This window comes from Oreochromis niloticus, linkage group LG22 (assembly GCF_001858045.2).
Source record: "Oreochromis niloticus isolate F11D_XX linkage group LG22, O_niloticus_UMD_NMBU, whole genome shotgun sequence".
NCBI lineage: Eukaryota > Metazoa > Chordata > Actinopteri > Cichliformes > Cichlidae > Oreochromis > Oreochromis niloticus.
The window spans coordinates 25,990,276-25,999,814 of NC_031985.2; the positions used below are offsets into that span (position 1 = coordinate 25,990,276).

General features: G+C 40.5%; 2 long non-coding RNA genes across 3 annotated transcripts; one reads left to right on the forward strand and one right to left on the reverse strand.

The window, feature by feature from the left end:
• Positions 1–627: 627 nt before the first annotated feature.
• Positions 628–8,713, reverse strand: LOC109196509 (uncharacterized). Of its 2 annotated transcripts, XR_003215895.1 has the most exons (4): positions 8,136–8,713; positions 7,870–7,997; positions 3,338–3,433; positions 628–3,251 (listed from the first exon to the last, which is right to left on the reverse strand). It is a non-coding gene; the product is annotated as an uncharacterized LOC109196509 (long non-coding RNA). The 2 variants fall into 2 exon arrangements; XR_002057956.2 differs by having other exon boundaries at positions 7,870–8,713.
• Positions 3,165–4,180, forward strand: LOC112843509 (uncharacterized). Its single transcript, XR_003215897.1, has 2 exons — positions 3,165–3,261; positions 3,376–4,180. It is a non-coding gene; the product is annotated as an uncharacterized LOC112843509 (long non-coding RNA).
• Positions 8,714–9,539: the final 826 nt, after the last annotated feature.

Below are 9,539 nucleotides of genomic sequence, written 5' to 3' on the forward strand. Positions count from 1 at the left end.
TTTGCGAAGGTCTCCAAGTCATTGAGGTTAGAAGGTCTTCTTGCTGAAACTCGTTTCTTAAGCTCCCTCCACAGATTTCCGATCGGGTTCAGGTCTGGGCTCTGGCTTGGCCACTCCAAAACAGTCACATTATTGTCCTTTAACCATTTCTTGACTACTTTCGCTGTGTGCTTAGGATCATTGTCCTGCTGGAAGATCCACTGCTGCCCCAGATCAAGTTTTTCTGCTGACTGCTTGATGTTTTCCTCCAATATCTCCATGTACTGTTCCTTTTTCATGATGCCATTCACTTTGATTAGATTGCCAGGCCCACTGGCAGAGAAACATCCCCAAAGCATAATGCTTCCACCACCATGCTTGACTGTCGGGACTGTGTTCTTCGGTTGGAACGCTTCACCTTTCCTTCTCCAAACGAAGGCCACATCCCTGTGGCCAAAAAGCTCCATTTTGTCTCATCAGACCACAGCATCGACAACCAAAAGCTTGCATCCTTGTCGATATGTGCTTTTGCAAAGGCTAGTCTGGCTTTTACATGCCTAGGCTGGAGGAGTGGAGTCTTCCTTGGCCGGCATCCACGGAGGCCCTCATTGTGCAATGTGTGCTGGAGTGTCTGCCTTGATATGGTGGTTCCAGAGTCACTTAAGTTTTTCAGGATAGCTTTGGTGGTGATCCGAGGATTATTGCTGACCTGTCTCACAACTTTTCTTGACAATCTTGATGTCATCTTTGGTTTCCGGCCACGCCCCTTGAGATTCTCTACAGTGTGGAACTTCTTGAACTTGGTGATAATGCTCTGTACCGTAGCCACTGGCACTTGAAATTGCTTTCCTATAGCTTTATAGCCTTTACCATCCTTGTGTGCATTCACAATGCGCGACCGAAGGTCTTCACTCAGTTCCTTGTTCTTCGCCATGTCAATGGTTTGACTGTTGACCATGAAGTGAGAATGAATGCACACAGTCACTGAATTTATTTCAGTTTATGACATAACAGGGTGCAAAGGGGATTGCATAAGGGTAGTGGGTTATAGGTTTGGCATTAATAATGATGACCCCTACTTTTGACACCCAACAATAGCTTAAACTCCATGATCATTCTATGATCATACAGGGGTATGACTAATTATGGACATGCATAAAAACCTAAAATGTTGATTATGTAACCTTTAAGTCAACAGCAAAGAAACCAGATTTGATGTATTGGTTTGTAATCTGCCATAACTAAAATGGATTGAAACCAAAGTTTTCTCAGTCCATCTTTTCATCGACAAAAATATGAAATTAGCAATTTTTGCATAGGGTATGAATAATTTTGGGCTTAACTGTATATGTATATATATATTTAGATAAATAAAGAAAAATAAAAGTAGGAGAGGAAACTCTAAGGAAAGACAGTGGTTAGTGGAGCAGATAATAATAATTAAATATAAAGATCAATGATTAACTAGTTTAGCCTTCTGTAAATGTAAATATGGGTGGGAAACACTTGAATGATCAAACTTGCAGTAGCATCACATTATTGCTTGTGTTTACTTTGAAGTTTACTATTACTTCACCTAGCTAGCAGAGCAGCCTAGTTGTACTGAGTACAGTGCCCATTCCTGGGATTCAGCAGTTCAAAATCCACTCCCATTACTCAAAAGCCATCAAATTAACTGCCATGTTTTTGCAGTAGTCTGTCATGTTTTTATTTATTTATTTTTTTTATTTTTATAAAATGTGTAACTATGAATCTCTGTGTGTGTTAAGTGAGTGACAGTTTAATTTTCACCACCTGCATTATTGGGCCACCTCTTCTGTGAAATGTAAGAGAGCACCGTCAGTGTAAGGATGGTGGTGCTGGTGACACTTTCATTCATTATCATATATGACTCTGCTAAGCTAAGGTTATGTTACTAAACATAGTGTTATCGAGTTGTTTGTTATAGTGTTACTTGTTTTTTTCTTCACCGAAAAGTTTAACCTTTGAGAACATCATTCTAATAATATTGACATTTTTCATTACTTGCATTCAGTCAAAACAGTCAAGGTTATTTTTTCTCCGCAGTTAAAATAATACACTCACTAACTCAGTTTCCCCCAGTTTAAGTCTAATTTTTTCTCTAACTTGTCTGGCAAAGTCGTGCTGTAGCAGTGCCAGAAAGGTCAAAAAACAGTTGATTTTATGCTGATATGATGGAATATGACACAGCTTGATAAAATACAGCTTGACGTGTTGTCAGCTTTCTGATTTTCATTAGAGTTGAATATCTTAACCTTGCCTGTGATTGCAGAGGGGATGCTGAGGAGGACTGGAGATGGGAAATATTGAGGAAACGAACAGGTGGCTCAATCTGTCTCCACATCAATCTCCTGGTGTCCTGCCCTAATTAGAGTGCGCACATCCACCACACCTGCTAAAATACTGCTGTTGTTATTCTCAAATCATCTTGTTTTTGTAGCAATAATTTGCTGTTGAGACACTTAAGATTTTGATTGCTCGTGCAGTTATGAAATTAAAGATGCTGGACGAATTGGTTGCGCCGAAGGAATGCTTGAAGACATTTCTTTGAAAAGTGATCCTATTTTAAAACTCCAGTTTGGTCTTATGGTATCTTCATCTTGATCTTCTGTAGCCAGAAATTACCCTATTTGTTATATTTATTTAGCCCATAAGATGGCTTAGGAGTTTGGTTAGTGACCTGCATCCATAAACCCTATGTGTGCAACACACTGGCACAGATACATAGATCGCCAAAACTGGAGCTGTATTTTTTGGATGGATTGGGAATTCCATTTGTTTTTTTTCTTTCCTGGCTCGTTGGATCTTTGCATAACAATGCTCCTAGTAAACCCGAGTAAGTAAAATAAATAAATACAAAATAAATAAAAATACACATTTGTTAACTTTCTCAGGTTGTGTGAAAAACAATAATCTGGTTTCAAAAGGTTATGTTTTGTTTAAAGTAACGAACACAGAAAGTTGTGGTGAATTTTAAAATACATGTTTGAATATAGTTTTTGTCTCGTCAGGCACTGGGTGAGTAGGCAGGGCTCACAAAGGCAGTTCAAAGTGTTCATATACAGATAGACGATTTTCGTGAAACAAAGACAGGTGAGGAAACATCCAGGAAGGGAGGTGGTTCCAAGGGGGCTTGAGGGGGTCCCCTTGGAGGGAATCCAACTCGCAAACCAAACCAGCAGCCACTCCACACAATCCGACCTCATTCACTCGACATGTCTTCAGACATGACGACAAGGGGAAGCCACGACCTGCACAAGGGTAAGACAAGGATCACTGCGGAGATGCCACAGAAACCACTTGAGGAGATGACAGAGAGATCAACAAGTCTACCCACACCTTAAGTAAGAGCTCCTAATTGCTTATCTTCCACAGGTGGGGACCAGCCACAGGTGAGTTGGGCGAGACTCGGGAGGAGTTCCATCCACAGATACTTTAAACACAAAGCAAAGAGAGAGAGAAATGGACAGAGAAACAGAATCCACTGGAGAGCCCGGGTCCTGACAGTTTTAGATACAACACTTACAATCTCTGCAAGTGCTCAGTGTTTTCCCATCGAGATGCATGTCATATTCTTCAAATGATAGTTAAACTCACCCCGTACTTTTGGGAGCGTGTCTGGAGTCACTGCAGAAACTCATAAATCTCCTCTTTTTAACATTATGTTTCAGTTGTACTGGTGAAAAAGCACTTTGAAATCAGAGGACTTTTTTATTCAAAATACTACGTTTTTACAGTACTTTAAGGTTGAAAATATTTTTAAAGAAACATCAAATAATTGTCAGAGTCAAAGTGCTAGCGTTTCTATCAGCAGGATATTAATTATATGTGTTTATAAAAACAATACCCTTGCTTATAAAGATGAATGAAGCTACGAAAGTCAAACACTTATTTTGTTCTGTGACTCTGAAAATTACACTCATTTGTCATGTAATTAGAACTTTGGATAAGTTGTTGTTTGTGTGTTTGTGCTTGGTAATTACAAGAGATACTATCAGTATAAACACCCCCGTTCTGTTTCTAGTTTTCACCAACAGTTGCACACCAATATGCACATCATACATCATGCTGCATGTTAAAAAAATGCAGTGCTTTCCACCACAATTAATCATGTGAAAAGTGTGTACAGAATACTGTGTGCCTGTATTTGAGCAGTCATAATTAAAGCAAATTAAACTGATTTAGTTGAAGTTCTTGGGAAAAAAAGTTTTAGTTTTATTAAAATTTTAGCATTTCACATTTTGTTGGTTTTAGACTATATTTCAATAAAAAGTAAAGCCATTTTTGTTCTACTGCTGCTTAATTACATTTTTGTATAATCTTGAAGATTTTAATTTTCATGCTTTCCTGCAGCTATCTGGTCTTTAAGTCTGATGTCACTAGCCGTGTCTGGGCCTAAACTCCGCTGCAGGTCCATATATCAAACGATCACTGTGGCATTACTGAGAGTTGAAAAACTGTCTAAAGTCTTTCATCTTTAATAAAATGATCAGTGTTCTGCTCTACTAGGTGTAACAATTGAGTTTAACATCCAGGCATCCATGAAAACGGAATTTATGACATTTAACGGAGTTAGAAGTTAGCAGGAAGTTAGCACGCTAGCTTCCATCTAAATACAATATAGCATGTCCTGACTGCGGGGTTTTGGAAACAAATTCAAACGTACAGCTCTGCTATCACTTCCAACATAAATGAAGACAGAAAACTAAACAGCAGTGACGTTTGTAGGGTTACTGAAGTTTGGCTAGCTGGTATATAATGATGTGCTACGTGACCGCTCGCGACACAGCTATGTTAGCATAATATAAACAAGCTAACTTTTTTTCCACTCAATAAAAGTTAACGTGAGGGTTCTCGGTGGTCAGGATGCTGTAAACGGACCAAACTTCAGCCAGGAGAACAACTGAGATAATCCATCCACAATACGAGGTTAGTCATTCATATACTGCTGCATGGGCTGGGCTGTAGTTACATCGTAAGGTTTTAAAAACTGAGCTTAAATAAATGATTAGCGGTAATAAAAGCCGAGGGAGGTCAACAGTGATCACTGACTGTTTTTAGGAGCTTTTTGAGATTAAATAGAAGAAAACACAAAACATTAAACATGTTAACAACACAAAAGCCATATTAAAGGCAGACTACTTTAGGCCCGGAAGTAGGATTCGTCACGTCATCACTTAAAGACCGGATTGGTGTCTTTGTATATGGTTACCATGGCTACAGATGTTACTCCGTTCTTTCCCAGGATAAGGGAAAAGACTTTGTTTTTGCAATTAAAACTGTGCAGTCTGTGCTTAGCTGGCTTTTTTGTTAGCACATCCTCAACCAAGGCCAGTGCCCCGTTTTGTAATTTTAAAGTAAGTGACCTGGATCCACACATAATTTAACGGTTTCTTCCTTTAGCTGTGTTATTGCATAGTCTTGCAGAGATACAGACAAACAGCACTGAAAATATAGCTCTGCCAAGGCCTCACCCTTCACCTTGGCTTGTGCCTTGGATGAAGAATAAATGGTTGCAATGCAAGTAACTTTGAAAGGATGAAATAAACAGCAAAAGTGATGCCACTGCATGAATGCCTTATACCGTGCATAATGTTGGAGGTCTCTATTTCTTCTTTTTCTGTTTAAAATTTGTATAGTTTCGAGAGTTCTGTGCACATACTAATGGATTGGATTTCATATAGCGCCTTTCAAGGCACCCAAAGCGCTTTACAATGCCACTATTCATTCACTCTCACATTCACACACTGGTGGAGGCAAGCTACAGTTGTAGCCACAGGTGCCCTGGGGCAGACTGATATCGCGCCATCGGCCCCTCTGGCCAACACCAGTAGGTCTTGCCCAAGGACACAGTGACCAGGACAGAGAGCCCGGGGATCGAACCGACGACCTTCCGGTTGCAGATACGCTTCCCAACCCCCTGAGCCATGGTCGCCATACTAACAAAGCTTTTAACGAATATATCATTCCTGCTGATCCATTACCATGAGAGCAGAAGGTTTTTGGGAGGGACCCTTATGGGACATGCTGGAGAGATTATATCTCTCCAGCATGTCCTGGGTCTGCCCTGGGGGCTCCTCCCGGTGGGACATGTCTGGAAAACCTCGCCCAGGAGGCGCCCAGGGGGTATCCTGGTCAGATGCCTGAACCACCTCAACTGGCTCCTTTCGATGTGGAGGAGCAGCAGCTCTACTCTGAGCCCCTCCCGAATGGCCGAACTTCTCACCCTAACTCTAAGGGAGAGGCCAGCCACCCTTTGGAGGAAGCCCATTTCCGCCACTTGTACTCGCGATCTCGTCCTTTCTGTCATTACCCACAGCTCGTGACCATAGGTGAGGGTAGGGGCGTAGATCGACCAGTAAATTGAAACCTTCGCTTTTACACAGCTCTCTCTTCACCGCAACAGACCGGTACAGTGTCCGCATCGCTGCAGCTGCTGCACCAATCCGTCTGTCGATCTCCCGCTCCCTTCTCCAATCACTTGTGAACAAGACCCCAAGATACTTAAACTCCTCCACTTGGGGCAAGAACTCGTCCCTGACTCGGAGTGGGCACTCCACCCTTTTGTGGCTGAGGAAAAGTTGCTCTTCTATTACATCAGAAGAGCAATATAAAATTCAGAAGCCATAATTGAACATTCTACTATGGCCACCTTAATACATGTTTCCAATTTTTTTAGCGAACCTCAAGATGATGAGATGGGATGGGATGACTTCTTCTACCTTAATCATGCTTAACGTGTCTCAAGGGTTCTTCTTTTACTCTGTTGGGATTTAGTTAAATTGTGAAAAATAGTTACAAGTATTACAGGCATATACGCATTTATGAAGGAGTGGCTTGGTGTAAAGAGCTCACTGAATGAGTGTTGGACTATGATGGGATGTCACAATTGAAACAACTCAGTTTGTGATATTTCTTTCCTTCTGGATTTTTCACCATCAACATCAAGTGGTGTTACTGCACTGTGAAAATGTTTAGAAACCACAGTAGCTTGGGAACCAAATAAATGCTGAGTTGATGGTCGACAGTGCTCTGTTGAATCAATAACTAGTTTCAAACTTCCTGTGGCAATAACATCAGCACAAAAACTGTGCACTGGGAGCTTAATGGTGTAGGATTCCATCGGCAAGATTCCTCAGTGACAGTAGCCAGTCAGTGTTATATATTGTTAGTCTATAGTGCTATACACTGCCATGCATTAAACTCATAAGCGCTATCAGGGCTCAGTAACTTTGTGTCACCACTGAATTTGAGGTGTCATAATTAGTATAATTCCCCTGACAAATCTTTATTTCAGGAAGTCAGATCTGAACTGAGGATTTGTGAGATTAAGAATCGCTATTAAGCTAGCTAAAGAAAGCAGACATTCTACACCATGAAAAGCGAGAACATTGATTTCTGACTTGTGGTTTTGCATAGCTGAGGATAAGTATGGATGTAAAGTTCTATGAAATTTGTCACAACAGGGAATACACTGCATATTCCTTTCTGTGAGTGCAAAGACCAGACAAGAAAGACACTGCTGTATTTTGTAAAGAGGCAATAGAGAGAGGCTCGACTTATAAGTTATTTAAAATCACTACAAACACATCAAACACCATGATAATCTTAAAGGAGAATATAAAATTGGGATTACAAATTGGGAAAGTGTGGAAAAATGTGGCATTATAAACACAGCAGAGCTGGACATTAGATGAAAGCAGTAAATGAAGCACAGAGCAAACACAGCAGCTGTGGTCATACTTTCTTGGTGTTGTGAGAAAAGCACATGGGTCATCGGACCGATGGGCCTCTGAGTTGCTGGTGGACTCAAAATCCACATGAGGCTAATGTGAACATCATTCATGAGGAAACATACCACTTACTCACCCCCAGAAGTCCACTGGAGCCTGTAAATATTCACTGGATATTTTTGGTGGCAAGTTGCACTGCAGAGGACAGATCCAAAGCACTGCGACCGACAAATTTAAAATTCACCCACTCATAGCGTATGCCATCTGTAGACAAATCGTAAACAAGTTACAGCAGGTCCTTGTCTGTGGAAATGAATCTTAGTGAGGAGTGTGGATGAAATGGTGTGCAACAGAGGAAACCTGGTAAGCGTGGAACATTGACTACTAAAACTGAGAGAATACCTGCAAGACAACACACAGCATGTCATAGAAACAGTATGTCATGGAGCTGCTCCAGAGGGTAATGGCTGTCCTGAAGAAGAGCACAGGTAAAGCATTCCTCTGTGTTGATGAGCTCCTGGGCTTGAAGTAACGTACAACACAGTAAAGTGAACACGTTAGAGGAATCTGTTGACAACCGTACCAATACTTGCATACTACTACATGAGCAAGCCCACTGCTGTGCTGGCTGACGCAAGAAGTGATGGATTGGGGGATGCACTCCTTCAACTCTGTGGGGAGCCTTGGAATCCTGTGGCATATTGCTCCAGATGTATCACAGAAACAGAAACATGCTACACCAAGACAGAAAACGAAAGTCAGGCTGGTGAGTGGGCATGCAAAAAGTTTGACATGTATGTCAGTGAGCTGGAGCAATTTACCAATGCTTCCCAGACCCTGTGAATCTTTTTAATCACTCAGAGTAAAAATAAATTAGAACTTTGCTTTGCTGATCATTTCTTAATTGATTCAGCAGAAGCAGCAAATAATTAGAAGAACAGAAGCTTAAACTTTTCATATCCACAGAAATGAATCACAAAGTGTTCCTGTTTGCAAGTACATGATGTTTTATGATTCATTACGCATTAAAAATTGTAGCTAAGAGGGAACTGTGTAGTTTTGATGGGGATAGCAAATCATATTTTGTAATCATCATGTTTTCTGTTTGCACTGTGCAACATATGGCCCAAAAGCTGCCATCAAAGACTGTCTGAATAACAATATAATCACAGGTAGGTATACAGATTTATGCAGAAAAAAATCATCTGCTGCTATCATTATGTATGATTTTCACAGATTTGCACAGCTGCAGAAGTTAAAAAGCACAACTACACTACAGTGTAGGTTCAACTATGAGAGAAGTCTTTGCTCATGATAAACAAATATTTCAGGAATCAATCCCCTAAACCACCGTGTTACTACGTCTTTGAGGCATATGAATGGAAAACATCCTTCTTTTTCAGCTTGCTTTACTAAATGCAAAGCTTTCGGTTTTTACAATTTAATTGTATGCTGTATAATAAACAAATGAAACTTAATATGTTGAATAGAGCCATGCTGTTATGACACCATCTCATACAAATCTGAGTATTTCCTCAAATATCTAGCTACTTTTAAAGTTAATTCCCACACTTTTCTTTTCAGTTATAATGAAATGTGTCCATTCATTAAAGTATACTCCTCATTTGAAATCTAATGTCACTCTATTCTTAGTTTCGTCTTTAACGCACCCTAAATGACCTTAGTCTAGTCAGTCAGTTAAGTCATTCTCCATCATCTGGTTTAAGCTTGAAACCCGTCTCCTTAAAAAAGCCCATCATATCCCCATCTCCCCTCTGAATCATTTCCTATCTCCTCTAATAACCC